We start from the raw sequence: 16612 nt of genomic DNA, 5'->3' as shown, positions 1-16612 counted from the left end.
CTTGAGATTTTCCTCAGAATTGATTTTTACACCAACTTAAATAAGTGTCTATACACTTTCCTTGCTTTTCCAGATACTTAAGAGATCTACTTTTAATGAAAGTTGACAGACCATTTTCCTCTTTTGAACGTTTGTTTTTAAAAGAAAATAGGCTTTTACATCAACCTACACAGCAGTTTTTCCACATGAAGACAAGGCTTGTTTGTTTGAAGAAGTCTCTGCTGGTTGTGCCTATTGAGATGGCAAATTACAAGGAAATGATTTGAGTATGTTCTACTTTATTTCAACATAATGATTTGCTTGTAAAATACATGAGAGGAAGAAAAATTCATGAGGATATTTTCAAGATCAGAGAACTAACTCAGAAGTAGGATTGGGATCATCTCGCCTGAAGATAAAAGTTCTTAACCATATGAAGATTAGAAATACGGCTTCCAGAGTTTACTGCCTTGGTTCAAAGCCTGCCTTCACCAAAACTATGTTGACAAATTGGGCAAATGACTTATCTGTGCCTTGGTTTCCCCATCAGAATAATTTTTAAAAAACTACTTATTAGTGTTGTCATGAAGATTGAGTTAATATGCACAAAACACCTTAAAATACTTAACATATAGCAAGCACCACATAAATAATAACCATTATTAGATGTAGTCTACCAGGTGGTAAAAATGAACAATTTTCCTAACATACTCAATACTATCCTTGCTTTCACCATAATTCTAGGCTTTGTGTAATCTACTTTACTTTTTTTTAAATTTGACATTCTTGCCCTCAAGGAGTTTGAAGAATTTTAATTATCCCCCCAGCAGTTATTCTGGTAATATATGCATTCACCCTTTCTGGAATATGGAGAAACTGAGGAACTAACAGTATATCTGACTTAATTATGGGGCAAAAAATGCCAAGCCTTCTGCCCAACTCTTTTGACGCTAAGCCAAATGTTCTTTCAACTAAAATACACTTCTTTAAAGCTAGTTCTAATCTGTTTTGACCTCAGAAGTTCTGAGAACCTTCGGTTTTCAGCTTTTCCATCTTTTGGATGTGGCCACCAATAAACATTCATTCCCACTACTGGAAATCGCCAAAAACACTTAAAAAGAGTTGAAGGAAGCTTGTGTGTGGCTAGGAGGGCCTGAACAAAATCAATCCGCTTGACATAAATCAGAAGCATTCTCAGTCTTTCATTTCCCTATATATTCATAAGAAGGTGGCCAAAGCGTAAGAAGGTGGTCGGAGCTTAGTATACAGCTGGAAAAACGAATCTTTGAGAAGTGAAGGGACAAGACCTACATTGTCATCTAAGAAAACTAACAGGATGGAAAAAGAGAAGTGTCTTTATTCTCTCTGGGGATTCTTTGATTACTGGAAGAATTGAATTGCTAGGTGGCCGCACTGCTTTGGGCCTCTTATTCTCTCTCCAAGGCAATTTTTCTCTGCAGCATAATCCGCAGGCCCCCAAAGTCAACCTCAGCAAGTGGGTGATACCCAAGAAAGGTTATTGTTCCCCCAAATCCCTCAAAATCTTGGTGCTTCTGTGAACTGTATTCAAACTTCTGCCTTTCATGAATGGAGCTGGAAATCTCGTGAGAACATGTTTCCTGGAGGTTATTTTTGAGACTTCTTGCTTCTGGTCTCAGCCACCAGAAGAGATAAAAGCAGGAACTCGATTGAAGAGGAAAGGAGAGGAACATGCAGTTGGGGGAACGTTTCCATTCTTAGTCATTGATCCAATTAATATCTGGAGTAGAGGCTTCAGTTGGTTCAGGTTGAATCTGAAACCATTCTATTGCAATATCATATATCAGGAACTGTACTTTGTAATCGGGCCCTGAAAAGTACAGCCAGCTATTCCCTGGTGCGCTGCTCAGAGCTGAAATACTTGAGCAGGGAGGTGAGGCCTGTGCTCTGTCCAGGGTCTGGATGACTCCTGCTTTGTTTCCAGGCTGTGGCGCTGCACCCTGATCTTTGTGCTTCCTTGTCTGTACAAACACCACAACCGTTTGAAAAATGGGTATCTGCCTACTTGTGAATTTGTGGATGGCAAATTCACAGTGTGGGGAGGGAGGCAGCACTGTCAGTTTGGACTTACCCAAACACCTCAAAGTATGTTTCAAATGGCGCTGGGTTCGGCAAAACCCTAAAGTATGTTTGGTCTGCTTTTCTGTCTCCTTTTTCAAGGGAAATTTAACCCATATGTTTCTGACACATTTACACTTAATTCACCAAAACATTGTTTTATGAAACCACTGGATGTCCAGGGCTCTTTAAGAGTTCTTTTCATGGAACTTTTTCAAGCTTTTTTTTTTTTTTCTTCTTAGAAACAGGAAGTCACATTTGTGCCGAAAGTTAAAAGAACCCAAACCTTAAAAAAAAATTTGGAATTCTATCAGGAGTTCCAAATCCAGAGATTTCCAGGGGGTTCTAAACTTGGCAAACCATTTCATGTTTTGCAAGCAGAAGGCCTATAAACAGAATCAAGCGTTAGGCTCCACATTCAAGCTGTGAGCACACCCTCTTCTATCTTACATTACGAGAGATATAAAATGCACTCAGTGAGGGAATTATAATGATTATGCTGCACATAAAAGAAAACCTTAAGTGCTTTGGTGGGACCATCAAAACCTGTGCAGGAAGATCTGAGTTTCATCCATGCCTTGGGGTAGATTTGACTGTTTCAGGTACTGAGTAAATTATAGGCTCCCCAGTACTCCTAAGTCCTGACTTTTTGAAAATAGAATGTGAGAGATTTGGGCCAAAGGTGTTTTGTTGCTGCAGAGCTCAAAATGAAAACCAAGGCCAGGAGCTTCAGTTGCAAAACCTGGGGTTTATGGCTGCAAGGGGGAAGAACAGGCTTTTTCCTCCCAGGACTATAATTACTATTACTTTACATTAGGGTCTTGCCAACGGTACTGCTCCCAGGCCCGGCCTTCTTGACCTCTTACTGAATGCTTTATTTTTCTGCCCAGGGTCTCTAACTTAAGTGCATTACAGCCAAGTTTAGTCATCTGATTTCTCCCAAGATTCATCAGTCCTCTGCCAGCATTGTACTTTAAGAATCTCATAAAAGCTACCTTCCTTTTACTGTATAAATATGACTTCTACAGTCACTCAAAATTAAACATTTTTCATAATGATACAACACAACCATGTTTTTATTTTCAAGCCTTGGGAAATCTACTCTCCTCTTAGGCCCAAAATGAAGGAGAATCTATATCTCATGTGCCCTGGCTTCTCAACCCAATGACTTGAGCAGAAATCCTCACTCCAACTTCATCTTCATGTCTATGATGAACCCATGAAAGGTGGACAGAGACCTGGAATGAGCTACCTAAGGTGACCAGAGAGGGCTCTGACGTTTCTTAGAGCTCACTCCACTGATTACTCCTGCAGCTTTAGAGGTAGCTCTTCCCCAGGCAGCAAGGAACTATCCTCTATTTTTAGGATACAGTGCTACCAGTACCTCCTATGACAGGAAGCAACTTCCCCTTTGCTGTGTCTCATCCTCACATGGATGCTCAGAAATATATGTATTGTCCACAGGGTGCTTCTCCATCCATCAGAAACCCTAAATTTCCATGTGCATCCTCCTATTCAGAGCATGAGTGATGGGCGCCTTCATTCGTGGCCAGGGACAGCATCAACCTCTTTGTCAACATCATTCCTCATGTCCTCCAAAACTTGAATGCTCTAAAACAACCCCAGGACCACGTGCATGCTCTGAGTACTTATTTAGGGATGTGCGTATGTATGTAACTTGACACACATGCCACACATATATACACATAAACATATATCTTATATCACCAGATCCACATTGTGGAAGCCACTGGCTGGGGAGGCAGCACTAGTAATGGGGAATGCTAAAGACGGTTCTCAGTTTTCTCTCTTGGCTTCACTCCCCACACACAGGGCCCCAGTGACTGCAGATGGAGAGGAAAGGCCCCCTTCTAAGACTCGAGGCACCTTCCTGTTTGCTTGGCTGCATTTTCACAATCTTTCTGAAAAATCAACGGTCTCCCCTTTCAGCCTCCCTGGGGGAAGGCTCCAGCAGTCCATGGGAGTACTGTGTACAAGGTCTGTGAAATGAAAAAATTCACAAGAAAACAGCTTTGGCCCAAGCTGCTTTCTGTTAACCTTGGGTATGCACTTCTGATTTGAAAGTTGGAAAAAAGAAATGCCATATTGTTTCCTCTCGACTTCTCTTACCTTGCTTGGCATACAGTCGGCTAGTTTAGACCACCTATCATGCAGACCTGCCTCAGAAGAAAAGGCTCTCTGATGACAAGAAAATCCAGAAATTTGTGAAGCAAGAATGCGCTTTAATGGAAATACAAAGGACACTTTATAATTTACAAACGTCTTTATTCTACCTGGTCCCTTATTTCAATCTAATTGGCAATATCTCTGTTCCAAATTTTAGATCTTGAGCTCAGAGTTAACAGTTATTTTCTGTATGATTCTAAAAGGGTGAACTCTTTAAATGATTATTGCTTTTCTAGCTCAGGTCTTGGATGTTATAAGCTGTGTGCCCAGAGACTCTTCAAGGTTATTCTGGTGTTCTATGCTATTCAAGCTTCCATATCCAGAAAACTATCTAACCATGTTATGATAAAGCAGTGCCAAGAATGAACAGAAATTGTTCTCTGGCTTGTCTAAATGTGTATAAGCCATGCATAGAGATAGTTCCTCTTGTCACTGTCCCTTATATCTCTATTTAAACAATTTTCCTTATTCTGTGCCTCTGATGATTGAGAAGTTTAAGTTTTCTTTGCTTAATCTATTTCAAATTTCAAGATGGAGTACCCAATTCTTTCAGGCTCATTTTCATCTGAGAAGTTTCTATTTCATTTCATAAAGGCATGTGTTTGCCATTTAGCCGATTTCACTTGGCCCAGAGCACCACCGAAGCCCTCCTGGTGATGCAATGTCACAAAGCATGAGTCCAAACCTAGTTGTGTCAGACGACATAGGAGGGTTCGGTTCAGACTTGCTGACTGCACTTACTGAGAAAAACCCGCATAGGCATTTTCCAGAAATACTGACGATTAGCTTAAATTGAACAGAGGATAAGGCTAAGCTCTCCGAGTATTACATATCCATTTCCTTGGTTAGTCAATTAAATAATTAATAGAGTGGTGCAGACGCGGTTGCCTCGACTCTTAGTAGCCCACGTCTTAAAGGCCTTCCCACCTACAGTTATTTAGCCGTGATGATGGCTCATGCAGTAGTTGAAATCTAGCCAAAAAGACTTACTCTACATACCACCCAAGCAGAGTCCCAGAATCCAGGCCATGGGTGGAACTCCAGAACATGAACTTCCGAGGGTGGGGTTTTCTGAGATAAAAGCAGCAGAGATTGGTGTTGGCAATTTAATGTCATTAGAACCAAACCACAGAGACAGACATTGCTGCCTACTTCTCTCCCACTGGGGTGGAAAATTGCTGTCAGGCCTATAGGTTGGTGGGTATTTAATTGACTTCTGACCGAACTAGTCAAACCTGAGCCAGTAGGAGTGTCTGCTCTACTCCCAGGATTTGGCTTGTGGTCTTGTTCCTGACTTTTGAAATTCATAACATTAAACCACTTGGGGCTGGGGGGACATGATTCCTTGAAAAGCCTACCAGCTAATCTAGCAAGACCCATACAGATTTCCTGCCAAAAGACCTCAAGCATCTAAAGCCAATGCTGAAGTGAGTGAAAATAGAAATTACAATATCGGTGGGACCTAGTTACTTAATGATAAGTATACATAAGGAAAAAATGTGAATGGATCTATTTGCATTACCATCAACCACTCACTTGGCAAACCTGAGTCCATTGCTTGCCTGCTCTATGCTGTTGTACTTCAGTCTCTGCATTGAAAACAATGATTTCTACTCAAAGGAGTGCCGAACGGTTAAGCAGACCAAGAACCTCCAAGTGAAAAGACTGAATTTGATTGGTCACCTTGACGATGTGCTTTCCGTTAGAGCTCTGGTCTTAAAAGCATAGTACTGAACCTGATATTCAGCATCCCATTATTGTCAATTTTTTTCCATTGTTCCTGATTGTACACAACAGGGAAGCAGGTGACTAGTTCTTGCGTTTACCTGATTTTGTCCTGAAGGACATTACCCTCTCTTGATTTTTTCTGATGAAGATAAGTATCCTGTTGAAGATCATTCCAGAGTTGGAGTGACTTACTTTTTAATGAAATAATTCTTGTTTAAACTTTAGCAGGATTTTTCATTGAGGAGACCCTGTTTAAAGCTCCACTTTAGTTTCCAAACAACTTTCTAGCAAGATAAACCTTCTGAACTCATTATTCTAAAGCTCAAATACTTATGATCAATCTAACACCACATTCTGTCATGCTTTTTGGTACATTTTGGAGGGCTCAGACTTCATCCAAAAAATCTCATCTTGCTGAGATAGGAAATTCTGCCCTTCACAGTTTATTCCACTGTATTCAACATTTCCGCATTTCTCTGTATCTTAAGCTGTTAATGTATCAGGCAGGGAAACATAGTATCCAGCAGGGAAAAGTTGTAGCAAGCTGAGAACCCATTTTGGCTGAGAGCAAACTGAAACCTCCTTGATCACCCTGGTGGGCCTTCCTCTGCATTGGGGTGAAAAGCCAAGACACCCACTTTGAGGGATATCCCGAGGCTCCATCAGTGAACAAGTCAGGTCCTTGCTCTGGCTAAGGCCTCGGCTCCTAGATCAAAGTCGAAGGTAGAGGGCAGTGAGCAAACAGGGCATAATGCAAATGCAGTGCTCTAGGTCAGAAGTGCAGGTAGATTGACTGAATTATGTGTGGGCTCAGGACATGAGAAGCCATGTGTGGGCGGCCTGGCCTCAGGGGTACATAAAGAACTGTGTGGCAAGATCCTTATATGACCCCTGCCCAAAGTTGACTCAATCTGTTCCAACCAAATGTTATTCATCCTTCATTTGTAGGAGTGACATAGTTACTCACAAACTCCCAAAGGCCTGGAGTTAATCAAACTTAAGAAAGAGACCGAAAAAAAAAAAAGTGTTTAAGTAATACCTGGTGATTGTCAATAAAACTTACAGTGGGGAGCCCTCCAGTGGCAACTGGAAAAATTGAACTCTGATCAGTTTGGGCACCAGTTAGTCTCTTAGAAAAGGTACAACCAACATCACAGAATTACCTATTAATAATACCCAATCATGAGATAGCATCTAAGCTTAAGCTGGAAAGTATCCCGAAAAGTGAGAAAGGGAATCTTTCTATCCTGAGACTTTGAGTCACAACCAAGGATAGAAAGTTGGTGTTGCTGTCGGACTTCTGGGTTGGTTCTGGCTCTGACACTTGCAAGGTAAGGTACGAAACCTTGGACCCTTCCTGCCCGCTCTGTCCTCTCAGTTCCCTTCTCTGTTCCTCTGCTGCAGCACTGTCATGAGGATGTAATGAGATATGGGAGCTGGCCAACTCACACACAGAATGTGTCCTAAGAATGCTAGCTCCATCCACCTTTCCTAAGATCATAATTTTTAGTTGTACCATGCTTTGGACCTTACAAAAAACAGAATTGAGATGTTGTTTACTTCTGTAATTAAATGTTTTATTCCAGTTTGTTCCATGACTGAGTTTTGCACTTCTTTGAATTCACTAACTGATGTCTACTTATTTACATGGTTAACACTGGTAAATATTGATTATATTCAGCTATTTTTTAAACAAGTATTTCCTTAGGGTCTAATGTTTCTCAGATACTTTGATTGGAATTCCCTTCATCCTGAGCAAAAAGATTAAGAGTTTCTCTCTCTTTCTCTCCCCACTCAACTCCCCATTTAACAAAAATAAATAAATAAATAAAAATAAAAATAATAACATTACCTATCTCACCTAGGGAGATTTGGCCTAAGATAATAATTCCACACTCTTTATAAGAACCAGTGGACATTAAAGAACTAAAATTAACCTTCTGCTATGAATGCTGAAATGTTTCTACTCATGAAAACTCCCTTGCTTCATATTTATCACTAGATACTATGAGGAGCTGTTATGAGTTTTCTAAGCTCAAAATTATGTTTCAAATATTTCCATTTCTTAAGTCTTTTCTATTGTTTCCTAGCGGTGGTGAGATAAGATGAGGACGCTCTGAGAATACCAATGAGCAGAAATAGGGCACACACAACTATCTTGATAAAAGGTCAACGGAATAGGTAAAAGCAGTGAAAAGATATGAAGAGGAAAGAAAGATATAAAGTAGCAAGATGGAAAACACAAAGCAGTTCTGAAGGTTATTGCCCAATCCCTGCATATTAAGCATTTGATGCTGGAGACCTTGAGTTGAACTCATTGGGTAAGTATCAGGCCTGGCATAGCATGAAACAGATCCAAGTTCAGAGGCTGTAGGATGAAAAAGAAGAAAAGATACGAGCAATTGTGGCCAGAATGCTATGGGGTCCAGAATGTCTTCATATGTATTATTGAAAAGTGGCAGATTGTATTTTCCAACGATGGTCATGGCACTATCACCCATCTCGACTAATCTTCTACAGTATGACCTTGTCATCGCCCAATAAGAGGTGGAGTCAAAGCCGGGCTCACGCCTGTAATTCCAGCACTTTGGGAGGCCGAGGTGGGCAGATCACGAGGTCAGGAAATCGAGACCATCTTGGCCAACATGGTGAAACCCCGTCTTTACTAAAATACAAAAAGTTAGCTGGGTGTGGTGGCACGTGCCTATAGTCCCAGCTACTCAGGAGGCTGAGGCAGGAGAATCACTTGAACCCAGGAGGCGGAGGTTGCAGTGAGCCGAGATCGCGCCACTGCACTCCAGCCTGGTGACAGAGTGAGACTGTCTCAAAAAAAAAAAAAAAAAAAAAAAAAGAGGTGGAGTCAAATTCCCCTCCCATTGAATCTGGATGGGCTTATGACCACTTCTAGTAATACAGTACATTAAAAGTGACACGGTGAACTTCCAAGGCCAGGTCATAAAAGGGAATGCAGCTTCCACCTTGTTTGCTAGAACTCTTGCACTCGGAGCCCTTAAACTTCCATGTGGGAAATCTGATCACCCTGACACTGCCATACTGGAGAGGCTGCCTGTCAGTGCTCTGGTGAACTGCAGCCATGTGAGTGACCCATTTTGGACAGCAAGACAATTGAGCTTTCAGATAATTGCAGCTCCAACCAACATCTGACAACATCCGCATGAGTGACCCTCAGTGAGAACTACCTAGAAAAACCCTGCCTGCTTACGAGTCAGAGCATGCGGTGTTTGGTTTTCTGTTCCTGTGTTAGTTTGCTGAGAATGATGGCTTCCAGCTTTATCCACGTCCCTGCAAAGGACATGATCTCATTCTTTTTTATGGCTGCATAGTATTCCATGATGTATATGTGCCACATTTTCTTTATCCAGTCTATCATTGATGGGCATTTTGGTTGGTTCCAAGTCTTTGCAGTTGAACAATGAGAACACATAGACAAAGGGAAGGAAGCAACACACACCAGGACACAGGGAGGGGAACAACACAGGGGATGGAGGGCAAGAGGAGGGACAGCATTAGGACAAATACCTAATGCATGTGGGGCTTAAAACTTAGATGACAGGTTGATAGGTGCAGCAAGCCACCATGGCACATGTATATCTATGTAACAAAGCTGCACATGTATCCTGGAATTTAAAATAAAATAAAAAAATTATAAACAACAACAACAACAAAAAGAAAAATCCTGCCTAAATTCCTGGCCCACAAATCAGGAGCACAATAAAATGGTTGTTTTAAACTGCTAAGTTTTGGGAAACTTGTTATGCTACAATAGTATTCATTATGATATGTGAAGCTGGTGAGCTATCATTCCCATTTTAAAGATGAGAGTGGGCTTGGATAGTGTTAAGTTCTCGAGATTTATACAAAGGTGCTTTGATATGTAAGTCCTGCTTAAATGACCTCCTGGACTACAAAGATCACTTGTGGGTGAGGACAGTGTGTGAGGAGGATCGTAGTATAGGGGTCAGGAGAAAAAGAGGGCTTTAATTCACATGACTAGAGAAGGCTCCAGATTAGGTGGTGACATTTGAGCTTGACTTTGAACAATAGGATGGATTTTGTTTTGAAGAACACATGTCATAAAGAAACACAGATGGAACTAGGAAGTGTTTTTTTTTGGTTTTGTTTTGTTTTGTTTTGTTTTGTTTTGTTTTGTGACAGTGAAGTCTTTAGGCAACTGATTATCAGCCTCTCTGGTCATTCATTGTTTACTATCATCTAAAGTCAAGCTGACCATCAGCAGACCAGCTGAACAATTCCACAAGGAAGAGCAACAAGTCTTTGAAAATGCCCACAACTACCAAGGGATGCTCCCCTTGCAACATCTCCAAGTCTGAGATTTCTAGGGTTTTAAAAAAAGATCTGCAGTATGAATTCTTTGAAAAGTATTTGCAACTCTCCTTAGAACACTCAAAAAAAAAGCTAAAGAATTCTCATTTCTATTTTATGTTTGGTATTTTATATGCTAAGTGCTTATTTACAATGTAGAATAAATCAAACTGGAATCAATGGCTAATATTATTTATATCCCAGGACTTGATATCTGAGATGTCCCAATTGTTGTTTTGGTTTTGGTTTTTAAGATAGTGGTTTTAAAATTCAAGGCAATCTCTGTCGCGTATTTGGCATTTTAACTTTGAAAAGTAATTACTTTTCTTTCCTTTTTCCTTCTCTCCCTTGAAAATTCCCACTTTACTAATTATCAGCTTATAGTGGTAACTTGATTCAGCTGATATCAGCTGATAACTTGATCAGGATAATCAAGGAAGCATTTTATTTTAAAGTATCAAAAGAAACATTACAAAACAGAATTGTAAAATGCATGAAAAATAAGTGAAGATCACTAATGAAAAAAATTATTTAGATACCATGACTTATAATGCCTATGTTATAGCTGAAACTGTTCTTTTATATAATGACAGTAACTTGGAAGAAAATACATTTAACTGGGGAGGAAAAAAATCTAAATACAGCTGATATGTCTTGGAAAACACTACCCTAAGAGGCAAAGTTATCTGAAAATTCACCAACTGAAGCTATTCTGTTCAATTTGGTAGCTACTAGCCACATATGGTTATTTAAATTAATTTAAATTAAATAAAATTAAAAATTTAGTTTCTCCATTTCACTAGCCCACTTCAAGTACTGAATAGCCACAGGTAGCTATTGGTTACCATATTAGATAAGGTATGTATCAAATATTTCCATCTCCACAGAAAATTCTATTGGACAGCACTTCTCTAGAAATATAGCTATTTCCCTTGGTCAATCTTGAGGCAGAGTGTGGGAATGGTTTGAAATAGAAAGAATCTAATAATTCCTGAATTACAATGCGCTATTTATTTGCTGTGGAGGGTGGGGCATGTAAATGCCACAAGAAAGTCCTTATTTTATATTAACTTTGGAAGAGGGGTTGATAAGTTTGAAGTGTGACTGTAATCTTTTATTTGTTTTGAAAATTTTCATCAATTTTTGGTTTGTGAATGAATATCCGAATAAACTGCTAAGTCAATAGGCCAGTTTTGAATTTGGAGGGCATTTAGAAATTATAATTTTATTTCACATATATGAGATGAGTATTTGTTCATAACTTCCCCTAAATCTGCCCAGAAAACAGGTAAAAAATTGAAAGGCAGTAATTGTTTTTTTCTAAAATTAGCACTAATATTCAATATATAGACCCAGTTGTTTGCCTTCTTTTGCAGTTCACCTTTCTTCACCAATAAATTTTATTTATTCATTTATTAGGTTGGTGCTAACAAAACTGCCGTTTTTGCCATTATGGCAAAGATAATGGAGACTGACACAAAGATACTTGCCAAAGTATCTTTGTATCAATCTCCATTATGGCAAAACCCGCAATTAGTTTGCACCAACCTAATACTCACTCAATGAATGTTTGAAGAATTATTTGTAAGACTTTTTAAAACAAAAATTTCTTTTTTCAAATTTTGCCAGTTCAAAAGAGAACAGCCAGGATAAGGAAACCATGGTAAGTGGAAGCAATTGAAAGAAATGGAAATATTTTCTCCTGCAATAAGAGTCCTCAGGGAGCACAGCGCTTTCTCCAAACGTGAGAAGGACTTTCATGTGGAAAAGGATGAGACTTGTTTTTGATGGCTCCATTGGAAAAGTGAGATCAATGTATGAAAGATACAGAGAAACGACTTAAGATCAACGTTAGTTCAAAACTCTCTAAAGATAGAATAAATTGCTTCAAAAGAAGGGAGGTGCAAGTCACTGAGACATTAAAGCCCAAGTTGAGTTTGTCAGAGATGCAGTGCAAGGAATCCAAAGATCAGATATGTGATTTCACAATACCCTTTGGGGTTCTTTTGATTCTGACCTTCTATGATGCCAAGGCTTTAATCTGCCTCACAGAAGTCTTTTGAGTAATAATAAATTGTTTTATGATGTTCATTAGTAGTGATTTTTTGCCTAGGGCCAATGTATATATAATTGTTAATATTTGCAGATTCAGCTTTTTTCTTGACAAATTCATTTATAATCTAGTCACTCTGATCATATATCAAATTTAACAAAAATGTATTTGAAAGTATAAATGACAAGCTTTGACAAATTATATTGATTACAATTTTAAATAAAAAAATTGAGTGAGCCACGGATTCAACTCAGATTAAATTTGATACCTCCGGGAAGTTTAACACACTTGGTCAGTCTTCTTAAAAAGTTATCAAGGGTCTAGCAAACTGATTGGTGGTATACAGATGAGCTGCATGAGCAAGATGAAAGACCATATTCATTTGGGCAGAAGAAAAATTGCGGTGTTGTTTGAAATACTGCTGATGCCACAAATTATAGACTTGAAATTATTACAGCATCTTTATCTCTGTTTTCTACAAAACTACATAACTTCATAGTAATATCTTACGGTGATGGTTTTCTCCATTCTGTAAATAAAACAGAAACAATTTTTGTTTCACGATTGAATGAGAATTCAGACTTGAGATTATGGGTAAATCTTGGAGTGTGCCAAGTTTTGTCAGAATCTATCAAGTCTGTGAAAAGTTATTTTGAAACAAACATGCTGACAGAGGAGAGGAAAATGTCGAGCAACCGAGTTGAAGCAGAGACCTTTCATTTAATTAATGAGTGTTATCAGAGCCTCTGTCTGAGTTTCTTAATATCCCTGTCTGTGCAATGTATTCACTCACTGACATGAGCCGTGAAACAAACTGTGATCTATATATTTTCATTATTTCATAACTGAATGGGCTCATGTTAATAATTTTTATAGTTGATTGTTAATGAAATCTTTTATCTTAGCTGTCTTTCATCAGAAAGGTTTTAAAGCTTTTTTCTTCTTTTAAGCACTGGTAATAGAGAAGTAGAATTAAATATATAAAAGCCCATCAAAAGAAGAGTGTAATTAAAGGCAGCTATATTGTCCTGGCAGTTTTTTAAATGAAGCTAAAAAAAAATAGCCTTCCATTTTGATTGAGCAACACATGTAATCAAAGTGCCACTAACATTCTTAATTTAAGTGAGCAGTTTCATTTAAACTTTCATTTGTTCCTAGGGGTTTCTTTTCATCTACGGCTAAAGAGTATGCACTTGGGTAATATTGGCCTTAATTTGAAAAGCTGACAGAATAGTCTTATAAAACTTCTCTTGGACGTTATGAAAACCTAAAATAGTTTCTCATTATTTATATAAAAGCTTCCACAAAGGGATTCTGATTTTTCAGTCCAACTTCCTTTTAAGTTACTTGTCTTGGTTGTTATAATTTGGATATTTGCCCCTCCAAACCTCATATTGAAATTTTATCCTCAATGTTGGAGGGGGGGTGCCTAATGGAAAGTGTTTGGGTCATGGAGGCCGATGCCTCATGAACGGCTTGGTGCCATCCTCGTGGTATTGAGTGAGTTCTCGCTCTATTATTTCCTGTGAGAGTTCCCCTGAGACTTGATTGTTAAAAAGAACCTGGCTACTTCCTCCCCCTCTTGCTTCCTATCTCACCATGTGATCTACACATGCTGGCTCCCCTTGGCTGCCCCCCTGAGTGGAAGCTTCCTGAGGCCCTTGTCAGAAGTAGGTGTTGGCACCATGCTTCTTGTACATCCTGCAGAACCATGAGACAAATAAACCTCATTTCTTTATTAATTATCCAGCCTTGGGCATTCCTTTATAGCAACACAAACAGACTAAGATATAGGTGTTTCTTAAATTTTAATACTTTGACAATCTGCACCAGGACTTCAGGAAGTCATGTAAAAATGCCAATACCCAAATTTTGCCAGACAGCCTGATTAAGTAGATCTCTATGAAGTAGAGACCAGGAGTTAAAAGCCCTCCCTCCAAATAATGTTTAATTATCTAAAATTGAAGAATCTTTTCTCTATTAAAAATTAACATGATTTTCATTTTCACAGAGATGTAGAAACTAGGACTATATTTACCCTCCCACCTAAAAAACTGCCTTTTAAAAAAGATAAAATATAACGAACAATAGTTTTCAGACATTAGACATCAAACAGTGCAGTGATCTCCAAGAGATTGGATACAAAATTAGGTGATCCCCATGATTACCCCAGCAAGGGTTTCCAGGCCTCTGCACAGGGAAGGAAAATGCAGGAATTGCCCAGTTATCTCCCAAAGTAGAACAGACAAGATTTGTGACTTTGGAAATGTCCAAGAGGCTAGAGTATTCAGGCAAAGAGTCAGAAAGGAGAGGCCTGCACAGACAAGAAGTCCCCCAAAGCAACAGAATCCCACCCTCATTTCTTCAGCTGAGTACTGAGCATGATATGCATGTGAAGAAACTGCCCAAGCTGGGGAAATAATTACCTTAAAACCAGAGGGAAAATCTTACACAGTTTTATGATTCCAATTACATGACATTCTGGAAAAGGCAAAACAATCGAAGGAGTAAAAAGATCCCTGATTTCCAGGCCTCCAAGGGAGGAGGGAGAGGTAAATATGTAAAGCACAGGACATTTTTAAGCCAATGAAACCATTCTATATGATACTGTAATGGTGGCTGCATGACATTATGCATTTGTCAAACTATACAACACTAAGAGTGAACAATAATGTAAAGTATGAACTTCAGTGAACAATCATGTATTGATATTGGTTCATCAACTGTAACAAATGTGCCACACTAAAGCAAGAAGTTAGTAATAGAAATAACTGTGCTGAGGGAGAGGGATCATATGGGAGCTCTCCGTATTATCTGGACAAATTTTCCGTAATTTGAAGATGCCCTACAAAATAAATCTATTTTATAAATAGCAGACATGCAAAGAAGAAAATGCAACCCATAATGAGGACTAAAATCAATCATGCAGAGTCTCAGAAATCAGATAGATGATAAAATAGTGGACAAGGATAACAAGGATACTTATAACTCTATTCCAAAAGTTCAAGCAGGTAGAGGAAGTACTAAGCTTGTTAACTAGAGACCTGGAGAATATAATACCAAAAATCTATCTCTAATGATGAAAAATACAGCGTCTGAGATGAAATTGGATAACAAACCCATAGACACAGGATCCTATCTCAAAAATGAACCCCAAGTTTTAACTCAATAATTTCACCTCTACCTTAAGAAACTTTGGGAAAAAAAATTAAACGTGAAATAATTAAAAGAAAAAATAACAGTAAAAGCAGACAGAGGTAAGTGGGATAGAAAACAGAAAAACAATAGAAAAATGTAATGAAAACAAAATCTGTTTGGGGATCAATTAAATTGATAAATGTTGTAATAATTAATTTTATGCATCAAACTGACTGGGCCATGGGGTGCCCAGATAAAACATTATTCTGGGTATGTCTGTAAGAATGTTTCAGGATGAGATTTGCATTTAAATCAGTGGACTCAGTAAAGTAGATTGCCCTCCCCAATGTGAGGGAGCATCATCCAATCTGTTAAAGGTCTGTATATAACAAAAAGTGGAGGAAGAAGGAACTGACTTCTTTTTTCCTGCCTCACTGCTTGAGCTGGGACATCTCATCTCATCTTCTGTGCTTAGGCTCAGATTTTATACCAGTGGCTTCCCTGGTTCTCAGGTCTTCAAACTTGGACTGAATTACACCACTGGCTTTACTGGGTCTCTAGCTTGCTGATGGCAGATTGTGTGACTTCTTGGCCCTATCTCTTAATACGGTTACATTGGGAGTTAGGGCTTCAACATACAAATTGGGGGTGAGGAGGTACAATTTTGGCCATAATAAGAGAAAAAAACATATTACTGTATTTGTAATAAGAGAGTTGGCAACACTACAGATTATTTAGGCGATAAAAGTATATTAAGGAAACATATGATTAACTTTGTGATTTACCCATATGTATATATCCTTTAGGTTCTCTTTTTCTGAAAAACTGTCAAATATAAGCCTCTAGCTAGTATAATCAAGAAACAAACAAAAAGGATATATTGTTGTGCTTGGGCTTTCATAACAGAATATTATAGATTGGATGTCTTAAACAACAGAAATTTATCATCTTAACTCTGGAAACTAAGATCAAAGTGATCAAGATCAAAGTGCCGGCAATATTATTTTCTGTTAAGTCCTCTCCCTTTGGTTTTCAGATGGCCACCCTCTCACTGTATCCTCATATGGCCATTTATCTACTTAAATA

Source organism: Pan troglodytes, chromosome 10 (genome assembly GCF_028858775.2).
Source record: "Pan troglodytes isolate AG18354 chromosome 10, NHGRI_mPanTro3-v2.0_pri, whole genome shotgun sequence".
NCBI lineage: Eukaryota > Metazoa > Chordata > Mammalia > Primates > Hominidae > Pan > Pan troglodytes.
This window is presented reverse-complemented; position numbering follows the sequence as displayed.